The following is a 15,912-nucleotide window of genomic DNA, read 5'->3' on the forward strand; positions in this document are numbered from 1 at the left end:
CGCTAATGCAACGAAGTGCTATCGTATATGCGACTAAATGTGCCAGAGCTCGGCCAAGCTATTATTGTTCCGGAACACGTACACAAATGATAGAACTGAAATTAGCGTCATCAAAGCACCCACACACGATGCACAACGAACTTGTGAAACACCATTATGCGAATTGATTTGCTAAATAAAATGTTTCATCAGAATTACTGAAAATCTTCTACGGATTGATTTTACCAATCATCGGTATACGTTGTTCGACTTTATTATCAGTTTTCCGTTATATTCACGGCGAAACAAAATGTGTGTGTTTCTTAACAAATTGCTCGTTATAATCTCGAATGCGATTCCGTGATAAAATTCTTCTCCTCTTTCCCATATTTTACTACGATAATTACTCTATTCTCTTACCGGAGAAACAACGATGTCGCAGATTTTACAAAAGAAGAACTAATTCCAAATTGCTGTACGTTCTTAAATGAGATCTCCAGCTCTTTATCCACCTTTTTCTGTCTCGAATTATCGTTTCTTCTTTCGAAACACACAAACGTCGACGCTTGACAGATTTTACGATCTCGTCGTGTCTCTTCCACCCGCGGTAATTTAGAAGCAAGGGAAAAAGAAAAACAGATTTTCTCCTTATACCTCGGCTTATTAATCCTAACCTCGTAAAATTCTTTCGTCGTCTACTCGCTACCTCCATTGGTTCACGCTAATCTCTGTTCCGGGCGTACGTGTTCCTAATAGACAATAGGCACACCAAACCCCGTATCTCGTGGGACGCACACGTGTTCAAGATGCGCGATATCGTGCACACTGGTATCCACGTCTGGGCCAGTCCTTTGTCCACCATGGACAAAGGATTCACGGACGAGGTATGATTCTTCCTCGAGAATAAAATTCTCACCACGCGTGTCCATGTTGGAAATTCAAGGAAACCGAGGGAGGATATTCTTTCGCGGTTTTGCACGTTGACACTGATCATTTCCCCGGTTTCCTTTGCTCGTGGCTCATCCCTGCTAATTAGCTTAATGCGCCGTCTCTCTGAGCATGGATCCTCGCAATGGTTTACGACGACGACCGTTCCTGCTTAGTTCCCTTTGTGAGACTGTGGCCAAATGCAACCTAGCGCGTTTTGCTTCAATACCTCGAATCTCTAACTTCGTACGCTCGTAATTAGCGATTCAATATAGCCGTGCCTTGATTTGCATGGTTAATTGCTAACATAAATATCGCGTGAATGGGCACTGCGGCTTTAAGAGGCGTGAACACTTGCAGCTCGTTCTTTCAAACAGCGGAGCGTGGTAAAAGAAACGCGTGCATTTTTAACGCCGGAACTACCGAGTTGCGATGCGTACCTAAATATACCTTTTACTGTACTTACGTGGATGATTTTAACCGGATAACAGTAATACGAAGAATATAGCTTTGCGCGCCACGATGTACAGGGTGTTCCGCGACTCGTTATTTCCCTCTCATTTGAGGGCATATAGAGACAAGAACGTTTTGAACTATATTTTAATTTTAATTCAGCGTATTACAAATATCGAGAGGAAGAATTCCGAAAATACTTTGTTTTCGTAGGAAAAACAAGATCATCTTGGGTAACATAAATAGGGCTATATATGGTCTTCTCCGCGAGACCGTGGGGAGCTTCGCGACAAATTCAAAAAGCATATTACTCGATACTTTTATTAACTCAATTCATGTGGCAATTCTATGTTTCAAATCCTCGATGTTATTTACGAATGCTGCGTCATATTGTTTGAACATCCCCGTAAAGAAAGTCTGCCGGAGATACGTCGACGTGATCTTTTCTCAGGCAAAGATATTTGTTCTCCTTTATCTGTCCTGATACCTGGTGACGTGCCGGAGTTTCGGAAATCTTCAATTAACGTTGAACGCCGAGAATCGCGACTTCCAGGGTCGCTGGATGTTCTGTTTCTTTTTTCGCCGGTAAATTACTTTTTAAGTGTCTCCGTCGGTATTAGGGGTGACGACATCGCTTAATGACTGTCCAGCTGTGCTCTAGCTCTTCTGCGATCTAGACGATCGATCTTCGTCTATAATAAAATTTCCAAATGACACGTGCCGTAAAAATTAGACATTATTTTTTGTCGTACAATGTCCTACATGCCAATGGCGATACTTTATTACAGAATTTAAGAGAAATTTCCATTTGTCATATATTTAGTAATTGATGATAAAAGGTGACATCACCGATACGTCCAACGTCGTCTCTGTATAACATTTCCTCATACGAGCTATCTGGAAACAAACAGGATTGGTACTTGCAGTAGTTGTAAAGTTAAATGAACAGCATATTCGGTTTTCTCTACAACTAGGAGCTGACATCTTATACAATATTTTTTCTCACGAATTTTTCGACTATGTTAGCGCAAAAGATCAAAAATTTTGTAACGAGTTTGGGTTATTGTACACTCAGAATCTTGTAGTAATTGGAACAAATCAAGTTTCGAAGACAATTTTGAGCGATCGAAAACATTTGATTTAATTTGATAAGGGCAAGAGCCTTAAATGAAAAAAAATTTTCTTTGATGCATTTCGTATTTTCAGTTCGATCTTTTTGAAGAAATATCGAAATCAGGAATGGCCGAGAAACTGGTTGGAGTTTCGAAAGCCCGGCTGTGGACAGTGTTGTAAATTTAAATTGAAGGTAAATACACTTTTAACCTAATGGCAAGGGGCAGGGGATTAAATCAAGAGTTGCCGCGTTTACCAGCTCAACACAAACACGAAATGGGCAAGTTTGATGCATTTCAAACATCTATGCTGTACGTTGAATAAGGTAATACAAACTTGGTTTTAACACGTACAAAGAAACTGACGATGTCTCGTTTTGTCACTTGGATTTTAGAAATAGCTACACGTCGATATACAGTATAGGAATACACGTCGTTAAAGCATCTCTCTCTTCCGTATTATCTCGATTTTTAATTTCCTAGCTCGTGTTTTTACTTATTGCAAAGTTCTTTTTACTGCTATTTGTTTAATTAAAAGCAAAACCCATCTGTTTTGTACGTTATTACACTTGCACGAGGAAGAAGCTTTGCGTACGAATATTAAAGTCAGCATTTTGAGATTTTCTGACTGTGCATCATATAATAAGAGTTTTTCAGACCCATATCGATTACATTCCAATGTTAAATATAATATTTCCAGCCACGGATAATTATAATATGGCTCTCGCGTATAACAAATTTCAATTTTTTACAAGAGGCAAACGTATTTATCTATCGTATTTACTGCGAAAAGAAATGCAACGTAATTCATATGGAATTGAAAATTTCTCGAATCCTGATCGATACAGTCAACGTTATAAACTCCTTCGGCTAGTAATTCTCAAGGATTCTAAATTGTCGAAGCAATTAAAGCGTCTGGTTGGTCGTTCGCCTTAGCTGGAAAAATTGTTCGTAGCCAGGCCTCGTAGACAGCGTAGAAAGAGGTAGATCTTGGCAATCATAAGCAGCCTGATCCTCTTAAATGTGAAGAATGGTATCATCCTTCCTCTCGAGGCGTCATCTTCAAACACGCTGAGTCGTCGACGATGAAAAAGCGCCCTTAGCATAGGTTAACCGTGCCTGGTAAGGTCACGATGGCGATTATCATATCTGCGGCTTGCAAGATATCTTGATGCAGTTTCTGCGCAAAATCCTCTTAACGAGAGGATGATTGCGATGTCAAATGAATTCTTAAGTCGATGTCGGGCTTGATCGTCTTTTCTTTCGCTCGCGTCTCTTCGCTGTGAATAAATGAACGCGCGATGAGGCGAAAAAAGTGAAAAAATGTATGGAAGAATTCTAGAGTTTTCAACGTTACGTGCTTGTTCGAGGTTTTCGTGTTATCATATTTATTAAGTATTTAGAAAGTCCGTCAGAGGCAGAAGATGGCGTCTGCAAATAATTTGGAATATTTTCCTCGTACTATTACGCCCAAAGACGACAAAAGATATACGTAGAAATAACTCGGATTATTTTAAATAATTAATTCTTCTCCATTATCCGTAGCTTTCCCATTCGATTATCCATCGCATCTTCGTTTCATATCCGTTCGGCTTGAAAGCGAGAGCAGTTTGTCAGCTTTCACCGGGAGCCTATGATAATTTCGATGACGCGTTTCCAGCGATAGAAACGTCCGATCGCAACGTCGAGGCCACGGCGTTCGCTTCTGGATGCTTGAGGACGCGTCGCGTGGGCGTCGAGCACGTGCAAGGGTGTCGTACTCGTTGGAATGTGCATATGTGTCACGAAAGTCCACGTTGCAGCTCGGTGGGCGGATCATTGCCGGCCCGACCAAGGTCGAAGTTAATACTATGCCGACGAATCAAGACCATCGAACGAATGACTCAATCGTAGACGTGGATCGATGAATTTCTTCGCGCCTTCCAAGAAATTGCTACTCGGTTATGTACATCTGTCGTATTATACAATGGAATGCAATTATACTGTTGTCAAGTATCGAGTGTCAAGTTGTCATTCGTCATTTCCATTTGACAAGGTAAAACGAAGAATTCTAATTTTAACTGCGATTCAATTTTGCACAAGAAAGTGCAATGTCCAATTCGAAGAATCAACAAAGTGAAAGAGAATCGATGGCAACTAAAAAATGGCAAACACAGTAAATGGAAATTTAATGGCAGTGTCTCGATCGCTATGGACATTTCAAAGGTGATTTCATGATGTACGATTTTGAAAGATTTTATCGAGAAAAGTATTCGCGCGTATCATTTGTAATATTTTCTGACACTACCTCAAGAATAAAGGGGAACGTAATAGTGTGATAAAAGATCCTGATAAAGTCTGCTTAGCTCGTTCACATCTCTGCAATGTGTCTAAGTAGAATGTAAATTCATCGTACAAATGGTTCTTTTGAGAATTACCTAGAACCAGGACGATATCTTTTCTCATTTTCCACACGAATGGAGTTACACGCCACTTTCAAAATTAGCGAATTGTACAATCTAAATATTAAATCTAAATCATTTGAAATCTATGTTTCACGCTTCGATCCGTAGTTTACGATCCAGCTTAAAAATAGGAGTAGGAGAAACAACCTAATTTCAGTATCATTTGTTTTCTATTATTAATGCCTCGATTGTTTGAACAGAATAGGTACGGATTACAGGAAATGGACTTGCAGCGCTTTCGAAATAAACGGTTTATACGTCGCTTTTGACGCAACATCTGCGTAGCTACTGGCAGCAGAATTCAAAGTTGGCCGATGAAACTATACGATTTCGATGAAGCAAGAGCGTCACCAGGGATATTTACAAAAGTATATCGGCGTTCAGTGTTCAATTATAGAAATGGCAGTGTATCCTCTTCCTTCCGCGCGAGAAATCAGAAATACGTTCGTCGATAATCGTCTAAAATATAAACGCAGCCATTGGAACGTCGTGAATTCTCGCACTCGTCGTCCTCTTTCTCCGAAGGAATTTACTCGAGAAAAGAAAAAGAACTGTGCGCCTTCGCAAGTTCCTTGGCGGAATGAAATTCCCATGAATTTATATCGCGAATTATCACGGCGAGTCTACGCTTCGAAAATTAATCGAATTATACGTGATTGAACTTTGATTCCCCGATGAAAACCAAACGAAATTCCCTTTAGATAGGAGCGAACTTTTTCGTTGGGAAATTATCGGACGGCGGACGCGATAGAATGCTAATTATCGAGCGAACGTATAACAATTATCGGGATTCAGCGGTTTCCGCGCCGCTCCAATTATTCATTATTCCCCAATGTGTCCAGGATGTGCGGTCACATTTAGGACAATCGACATTCTACTTTTCGCGAGGCTACACTCAGCGATAGTTTGTTCGCCGTTTTTATTTTCGAACCTCTCTCAGCCGACTCGCTATGAATATCGATTTCTATACAGCAAACCGGCTCAAACGTACTACGCTCCTGGTCGCGATAGACCATCTCGATCGCGAACAAAATTTTGAAAATTAATTGTGTCGTGGAAAATTGTCGTCAGCTAACCCTAAAAAAAGTAATCACTCGTTCGGAAAGATTTTGAGCGATGCGAATAGTAATAGATTTGTACAAAATCGCAGAGTATAATGGAATTATTTTTCAATTATGCGTTTGATAGGATAATGGACGTACCTGAATTAATCCAAATTCGTTCTGAAAGCAGTAAATTATTTTTGTTTTCCTTTATCGAGGAAATCAATCGGATCGTTTTATTAAAGAATAATTTTACTCGCAGTTTTCTCAAGTTAAATATCACCGAAATGTGAAATGTGCTACAAGCGTGAAATATTGTGCGCTTGAATACAAACCCGTGGTTCTCCTATCTTTACGCAATCTTTAACGAAGTAACGTTCTCTCGCGAGAAACTGTTGACTTTCGGCTGTAAGTTTGCCCACGATCTTCGCGGCGAGTGCTTTTAATAACAAAATTCGGCTCGTGCCACCGAGCGATGGAGCAATTTTTCATATATCTCTGTCAGCTTAAATTCCATCTTTTATCGAAAAGTAGAACAATTCTTCGTAATTAACCTAACTTCTCAACTACCGTAATTTCTAAATTGTTCTTCTTTATCCAACGCTGTGATTCGTTAGAAACCGGCCTCATGTTTAATTAATAGACATGAAAGTTTTCACGTTTCAATTATTTACGATAAAATATATTGCTTCCTTATAGCACGAACGAAAGTATTTATCCTCGTATTATTAGAAATCAACGGCGATATCTTTCCGATCGATCTTCCACGAAGAAACTCGATCGAACACACGGTTAAAAATCTCTTTCTGCATTGTGATAATTATTCGTATTGTATCCCATCGTTTCTCCATTGATTCGCATTACAATCACGTTTCATTTATCATCGAGGTTCGCCTTAATGAGAAAAAACATTGCGAACCTGACTTTCACGTACATATATCGCTAATCCGACAAAACCATCCTGATGTTTCATGTGATCGCCGATGTTCACGCAGCTGACGTGCGCGTCGAAACGCGTCTCGTATCCGGGAGAAAAAAACATGACACTTTTATTTCTGTAAAATCGCGCGAGTCGAGTTTCTAATGTCACGGACATCTTGTAACACGGTTTTCTTCTACGCGAGGAAAAAAAGATCCGTGGCCAATCCTGCAAGCGTTAGCTAGAAGAAAGGACGTGTAAAACGTTTCGAATCAATCAGCGATGGATGTTTGAGGCGAACTTACGAAACCGGCTTAATTAATCCTTTGAGCTGTATACACGTACATTCATCACATTGCAGTCAGATACGAACATGGATGTATAGGTTTGATGTTCTCTATCATTTTTATTTATCAGAATTTCAAGATTCAATTTCTTAAACGAAATTCACATTTTTTCAAGCAGAAGTTTTGGGTATTGTTAACAATCCGCCGACAATATGGACCGAGGTCCGGACGAAATTTTCGTCGTTTAATTTCTCCGAAACGAAGGTGTTGTCGAAGCTCGTTTGAAGGTTTCCGTACTCGAAAAATACTTAGAGCTACGAAACTCTGACTGGCCAAATACTATTTATTTCGTACGATTCAGTTCTGAATACCGTGCACGTCGGTCTTTGTCAATCTTCTCGAAAGATCGTAGTTTTATGGGTAAAAGCGTGCAATAACTTTTTTAATTCCTTTAACACAAAATTGTGCATCTTCGAACAAATCCTCATTTTTTCACAACTTCCCGTCAAATATTCACTTATATCACAAGAAGGGGTTAAGCATCTCTCTAAAACAAGTTCAACGAATTTCTCTTGAGTCGTGGTAAGTTTGCTTTACGCGTGATTAAACGTAGGAGAGTGATGGAAACGCAATGCGTTAAAGTCTGAAAGGCCAGTTTTACCAAGAAAATAAATTTGTCGAATTTAAAAGAAAAGAAAACAGAAAAGTGTTAGGACAATGACTAACTTAACTTAGTTAAGTAGTAGCTTAACCATCAACAAATTAATGACCCTTCTCACCCTCGAGTTGATCGAAAGAATATCGAGCGAAGAAACACGCAGTCTAATCTCTTGAAAAATTCTTTTTACACTTGTACGCTACATAAGCGTAATCAAAGAGCATCTGAAAAGGCAACACGAAATCTCTTCGATGAGTCAATGGCTAGAGAAGAAAACGAAGATGGAAGAATTAAGCGAGAGAATTCGAAGGAGGAGAAATGGCGGGTGCAGGATGGTTTAAGAAGTTTCTTCTTAACCGAAGAAGGTTCCTCTGTGATTCCACGGGCGAAAAGAAAGCAGCCGGGTTACTGCTGCTTCCGGTAATCCTACTTAGGAAGTTCGATAATGCCGTGGCTATGAATAACGGTGGGATTACGTGGCAAAAGTCGATGCTGGATCTCTACTTTGTTCGGGCAGCGGGAACTTTCGAATCTCCGTATCGTTGTCCGCTGTTTGACTTTTCCATCGAACTCTGTGGCGACCGGATAAGCGCAATCAGAAATTGCCGGTGGTATCCGGTGCACGTGGAATTTCCACCGGAAATTGACCGTTTGCGGTTCGCGGTGTTTAACTGACTACTTTCATGCTTTTTGGAGAAACCTCAGCTTTCTATCCAATTTTCTAACTTTTCTCTTTTCGGAATGGAAGATCCTTCCACATATTCGTTTTGTTTGTTGTTTTCGACGCGTCGGCTGGCGTGTAATGTTTTTTTTTTTTTTTATACAAAAATTGAGAGAATGATTGGTATTATGAAATCTGATAGAACTTAAAACGAGAAGCTTTTTGGATTCTGCGATTCGGAGAATTACCAATAATCGCTGGTAAGCTAGAGGATGTATGGGTGTATGGAAATAGAAAAATGCCAAAACTATATGGTATAATAATTTTGAATCTTTTGGAATTTTCTCAATACGAATATGAAAAATCCAACCCTTTGCACCCGAGGGCTGCGCTACAAAACGATTATTTCAACGCAAAGAATTTTTCAGATTTCTGTTTTTTAATTTATTCCAGTACCGATTGTCAAGATAATTTTCTAATTTTTCGATTTGCAACGTCGCGAATAAAACTAGATCGCATTTATCTCGCGTATTCTTGCGACGAACAGATAAAATACAATCATAGAGATAAACTGGCGTATTGGCCAAAAGTATCACACACCAAATAAAACGATATTGCATCGCATGACGATTCAGTGATATCGCGTATGTATGTGAAACGATTACAACTCTTCTCTTTTACGCACGCTTCTAACCGTATGTTCTTTGTTTTGAAATTGCTTCGAGCAGCTAGTAATATTAGCAAACAAAACCTTTGAGCGCAAAGGATTACAAAATTATCAGAGTTCTCTTGTGCAATAATTTACTTATTAATTGGATGATAACATCGGCTGATTCGTAAGCGACAAGTCTGTGCTTCTATTGTACAATGACATTTTACCTTGAACAGGATAATCACTCGATTCGTAAGGAAACATAGTACTTCGTTTTAAAATTTTAGAGTTATTACGGAGACGAATCGAGGCGGTAGAGAAGCTCGGTGAGGAAATGGTGGCTCGTCAACGCCACGAGATCTCCGGTGTTTTATAACAAAACTTGTCGAGCGTAACGATTAAGTGCAACTTTTACCAGAGGCAATTATCATCTCCGTGACTGGGTGTCCAGGGCATTTTTATTGCGCGAAAACACGAGACCTGGTGCAAAAACCTGGAGTGCTCGGCCAATCGTTTTAATCAACGGGGGCCATTAATAGTACGTTGTCATCGTATGAATCGTTGCGAACCGCTAACCGCTCGGGGATCGATCTTGAATCGTCGAGACGTAAAAAGCGCATGCTTCTTGATACACGTGAACGTAATTGCGCGAATCGATTTTGTCCAACGGTTACGCGATCACTTTTGCACGGGCTGTTACCATTATATCTGTCTGGATTTATGTAATTATTTCTTGTAATACGAGACGAACTTTTTTAGTGATTGATTTTAATTCTCGGCCGTTGACATTGGAATATTTTATCCTAATGGGAGATCGATTGGAAATATGCCATTTTTTGTCGATATTGTATGTGTAATGTTTTACAGAAGTCAATACCTCGAGCATCTTAAAAGGAAGATATCAAAAAATGGCCATTTTCGGATCTCCTTGCGAGCGAGAAATTGTTGCGGGGCACTTCGATTGAAAGTTGAAAAAAGAAATGAGCTCGAAGATGAAAAACGATCGAACTGATCCATGCGCTACGCTTGATCGTCATCTTCTTCAGATACCAATCCATCTACGCTGATATAATGGCTTGCGCTCTGGTTTCGTCGATTAATATTTAAACAAAATATTTTAAATTATTCGAGCGCAACTGGTTCGTGACGCTCGACAAATAAAGTATCGTTGGCTATTGTTCTCACGTAACAACAATCTGGTGATACTTGAGATCCGCTGAATTTCAAACTAGAACTGATTTATCAGCAGAATTTCTGGAGAGTTATTATGTCCATATAGATGAATAATTATTCCGTAGCTGGATCAGAATTCGAAGAAAATGAAGATTAAGTGCAACGCATGGGTGAGTTTGACCGCTGCCACTTTTTCATCTCTGCACTCATTTTTTTTCAACTTGCCCGTCATATTTCGTATAGATGCTAACATTTTTCCTTCCTTCAGAGATGCTCTTCAATTTTCTACAAGAATTTTTCGTTCGCGAGAAAATGGTCATTTCTTAACGTTTTTCTTTTTACTTGAAATTTAAAATACTTTGTAAATTTAAACCTTTGAGAGCTGCTTTCTCGTCTAAATACTTCAGATTATATCGCACGACGATAAAGAGAAGCAGATTTTAGCGGCTGATCGGAGAAATATTACGGAACGGATTTATCGTTAATTACTTTCCCTTCTGTGTTGCTATAGAATGACCGATATCGCCAGATCGTTCGATGCGTATCCACGTGGCTTCCGGTAGCTTTGAATAATGGCAAGTGCATGGTCGACGGTGAAAACTGAGAATTAATAACGGTAATTCGTCGAAACTGGCCAAATTTCCAACGTTGCTCTCGATGACGCGTCACCTGCGATTTTTTCCACGGTCCTTTTACTCTCGTTTTGTTTCACGCATTCTACCAATATCTACCAAAAATCAGTCCCTCGCGAATATCTTTCCTGTCCTTTATTTCTTTCTTTTTTTTTTTAGTTTCTGGCACTTTTACATTTACACTTTTACCTAGTACGACAATCGCTTGTATTAAAAATTAGTTCGAAACTTCAAACGGTTTTATCCATTTTTTCGTAATGAACGAATGAGAAGTGTCACGGCGTGAGATCAGCGTAAAAGAATATTTTTGTCGTCGACGGCGTCGGTGAAAGAATTCTTTCTCTTTCCCTGGAATCATTTTCTCTCTCTTTATGCATCGGACAACGTCGAGGTTGCACGGTAGAAAACGAAGAATTAATATCTGATAATTTGTCCAACTGGCTGGAAATTTTTCACATCGGACAAACGACTAGTCACGATGATACGCTACGCGCGATCCACGAATTTCTCTTTTTTCGCGAGCCGCGCGTTTTTCTACGAGAAAATGTACGCTCTCCATCGATTTCGAAAACTCACTGTAGCGGTCCACGCAAATTTGCATAATTCATTATCTACCAGCAGCGGACTGCTGGAATCGATTTTGTTCCAAGTGCTTTCTTTTTTATCTGCCTGTTTGCTTGGTCACTTTGTTTCCTTAACTTGGGATTTAATCGATAAATGTGCCACCTGCGTCTGTTCCACAGTACCAAGTTGAGAATAATTCGAGAAAATATTAATAACATCCTAAATATCGCAGACTAGCTCGAATTAGGTTTAATGTTTGAAAACACCGATACAGGAAGGAAAATACATTTTCCCAGCACATTATGAGACTTTTAGATAAGTGAAACTTTTCTATCAATAACGATAATAATTCTCAGACTCTACTACCATCAACTCTACTGAAAAATCACACTGAAACTCAAGCCTCGAAGGATCGAATAGAATACAAATTTGCTTTTCTACGTGAAGTTCCCGAAGCTATTTAGATAAAACGCTCCTCTGCCATTACCTCTCTGTTATCGAAAAAAAAAAAAAAAAAAAAAAAAAAAAGAAAGAAATCCCCGGTAGCTTGGAAAGGGCGAAGAAGCAAATTCACCGGCCACTTTCTCGCGTAATCTGGTAAAAAAAAACCTCGAAAATATTCGACGCGCAGTAGCTTGTGTGATCTTTAAGCGAAGTCTCTTATCGAGCAACCACCGGGGATACGAAACGATCCGGGAACCTGCCGAGTGGAAAATTATTAATAAACATATTCAGTGGAAGAATTTGTCGTCGCTAACCGATGTCCCCGACGTCATCAGAATTTTTCATCCAGTCGCGATCCCGTAGCTCGCTAGAAATTCAGATAAAAGTGCCTTTCATCTTCGTTGGTAATATATTCTCGAAAGGCAGAATATGGAGGCGGCACGGCCATTCCGATTCGCAAGGAAAAAGAAGAGATCCTTGAGATGGCTGGCTGGCAGGAGCCAGGCCTGTTGGATCCGAGAAACAGGAATGCAGGAAGGTCAGAGGTGAAGGCGAATCGCTTTCGATGATCCAACGGAATTCCCGCCGGATTAAGACGCGAGGCAAACTCTTCTTCGATCTTCTAGCCATCGAGAGCTTCATTCTAGATTGCAAATCGGCCCGCTCCGCGCGTTCCAAGCCTTTAAATCGATCAGAACGACGATTTGCAAAACGTTGCTCTGCCAGTCGGACATTTGCCTAATTTCACGCTCGAAATTATAGAATCGATGCTGGAGATTGTAAAGTTGAAGCACGTGACGCGATGATTCCTTTCGTCCTTTCTCTTCTGCGTTAATTTCTGATTTTTCGAGGAAGGATCGTTGCGTAACGACAACGAAAGCAAATGATTTTTACGAATTTTTCTTAGACTAATCGTTAGTTATATAAAAGATTAGACCTTTTTGAGATGTTGATATAGCCTTGAAATGTAAACGTAATCCTTTTTTATTTCAGTTTTTTTGATCGTTCATTAACTCTTTAAACTGCCACGTTTAATAACTTTTTAAACTAGCGTGCACGATAAGTGACAAATTAATTGATATATTAATATCTTGATGATCTTAAATATACCGATTAAAATAATCAATTTAGGACAAAGCTCGTTCGTTTTCTGACAAATTCCTCCAGTGATCGAATCTCAAATTTTTATTCGATTATTTATCTGTATTATGTTTTTGTAGAAAGCGCTGAATTAGAGAATTTGCATTTGTACTTCAAAGCTATTTACTCACATCTCAAAAAGATCTGATCCCACATAACCAGTCGTTGGTCGAAAAAAATTCTATCGCTGTTACACGATAATCCGTCGCATAATTGATTTTATATCTAATGGTAATATTTTGTATTTTATCAACTTCCGTAATTTTTCATATTGCTTCTACCAATTCAATAATTCTAGTTAAGTTCTAAAATTGAACGTGAAATTGTGTCAGTTCCTTTGGTTCTGCGGCTTGAATTTTTCCACTTCAAATTCTATAATAATTTGAATCTACGCTATTTCCCTTCCTCTCTCTCTCTCTCCCTCTCTCTCTCTCTCTCGCAGACATCTCTGTCAATATAGCAGAATAGAAACTGGAATGTAAAAATAAATCAAAGTATCGCCTGAAGAATCGAGGCGAATTTTTCGTGGATCTTTTCTATCGGGGTAAAATTCCGATCGAAATCGTGGCACAGGAGAGAGACGGGAAGTGGACTCATTTACGTCGAAACGAATTTAAATCTCCTATCGGCCGCAGGATTTGATTGAAAACGGCTCTCGGTTAACTACCTGGCCCGTTCGTGCACCAGACGTGAATTTCGAAACTTCCACTCATTTTTCACGTTCTTCTCTATCCCGTTCTTCCTTCCTTTTATTTTTGACCGAGTAAATTTGGAACGAAACTTTGTTGTTCACAATCCATTACCCGAAGCAGCCACTTGTACATTGAGAGCCGCTTTGCAATATCCGTATTACTTGTTGCAGGGAATAATATACGGTAAAGTATAGGAAGTACTATAGTTTCGCTTTCGTTTTATTACCTTACTAATGTATTTTAATACTGTATCATTACGTCGATATCGATCAAATCAAATAAATCAATCAAATCGGTATAAGAAACTCGTAGGTAATCGAATATAATTTTTCCTATCACAAATAAATAGATTTCTGATTATAGAAGGTTAACTGTTTATACCGTTTCAACGATCAGCACCTTTTTATATTCCGCTTAAGATCGATAATTCTTTTCTTGTATCTACATCGAATTTACATATATTAATATTAAAATTTTCAAATAAACTAAATTTTTGTAGATTACCTTAAAAATAAATCCGAGTATAATTCTCGGTGATTACAGTTTAATCGGCTGCGGATATTAAACATAACGCTTGATCGTGGGATCGCCAATCTCGATATAAAACCTATAAAATTATATCTCTGCTGTGAAAAGTGCCGCCGACCGAAAACACGATTTACATTCCACGTATTACGATGAAAATGTTTCAAATTCGGAAATGACCGCGCGTAAAGATACCCAGTCAGTGAGAGATATAAAATATAAATTTCATTCGCTGCTTTTCGGTAATGTTTCGTTCAATCGAGAAATACGAGTACGTACACCGAGGCAAAGAGAAAAGCGAAATAGGAAAAACGTTCGATAACAATCGTCATCGCGCGAATGGTTTTACTGGTATTTAGACCACCATTATGCAGCGAAATGAACTCCGGCGTATCACGGACTACGATTCGCCAATTTTCGAGCACAATCTCACGCTGCGTAATTTCCCGGAAAGTTCATTGCGCATTTATGCACCGTGAACATTTCGCTTTTGCGATTTTGTCAGCCACTCTCGTTCATAATTGAGGAACGGCGAGACAAAGGGACTTTGATTCGCGCACGTTTGACCGTGTGTGATGGAATAAGAACGATCTTCGCTGAAAGCGAGTTACAAGTCCAAGTTTGCAACAGCCACGATTCTTCGTATTATCCGTGTTTCGTTCTTCACAAATTGTACGGACGATCGAATTGACTCTTTAAATCGTAACACGTTTGTTGCTTCTCGTGAAGGATGAGCGCGAGAATGCGATTAATAGACAACTAAAAATAAAGCGCGTTTAAACGACACGAAATTTCGAGCTTAAAAACTTGAATTCATTAAATTTTGTAATACGAAATATTCAACGAAATGTTGGATATTTGATACTAAAAATATTATTTTTTATTACCGACGATTTATATTCATTTCCAGGAATATTATCAGACCGAGGGAAAAATCATTTCAGTTGTAAAAATGTGACATCGAGTGATTTACAGCCAACATTTGGTAGCGCGCGATCATTGCGATTTTACGGGAATGAAGCTCGTATTTCTATGCACTCGTATGCAGATTCGTGCGATTGAAAATACAAATATGACGAGCCCCGACGGAGTAAAACCGAATTTATCATGCTCGCGTACCGCGATTATGATTCTCCCTATGTAATATGCTAAATAGTTAATCCGCTGAATCTTGTTAAATTATAAACTAACGAGATGGTAACGTGATCACCTGAATCGCAATTAACGCAAAGAAATAACGATCTCGTTTACCATCGTTTAAAACGCGGCATGGTTTCATTACTGTAACCGAATAGTCGATGATCGCTTATTCTAATATAATCTGCTTATAAACCATTACGTTACCCCGTTTACGAGTAATATCAAGCTACGTTTGATATTGCGCCACGGGTAACTGTGAATGAAAAATAATGGAAGCCTGAGTATTATACGGGCAAATAAAATTTGCATCCTTATTACGAGTAACGCGAGGATTCTGCGTGTATTCTCTCTATTTTTATTCGATCGAATACTTGGACGATGGTCGCGATTATTTCTCATCGAATATCTGAAATTAGTATCGATCGATCGGCATTCGCTCGGTTATTATTTTATTTTCGTGCTTCGAC

General features: G+C 39.1%; 1 protein-coding gene across 4 annotated transcripts in view; it reads left to right on the forward strand.

Moving 5' to 3' along the window:
• Positions 1-15,912, forward strand: part of LOC132911076 (putative polypeptide N-acetylgalactosaminyltransferase 9) — a 297,826-nt gene that overhangs the window by 131,767 nt on the left and 150,147 nt on the right. The window lies entirely within an intron of this gene.

Source organism: Bombus pascuorum, chromosome 10, assembly GCF_905332965.1.
Source record: "Bombus pascuorum chromosome 10, iyBomPasc1.1, whole genome shotgun sequence".
Classification (NCBI taxonomy): Eukaryota; Metazoa; Arthropoda; class Insecta; order Hymenoptera; family Apidae; genus Bombus; species Bombus pascuorum.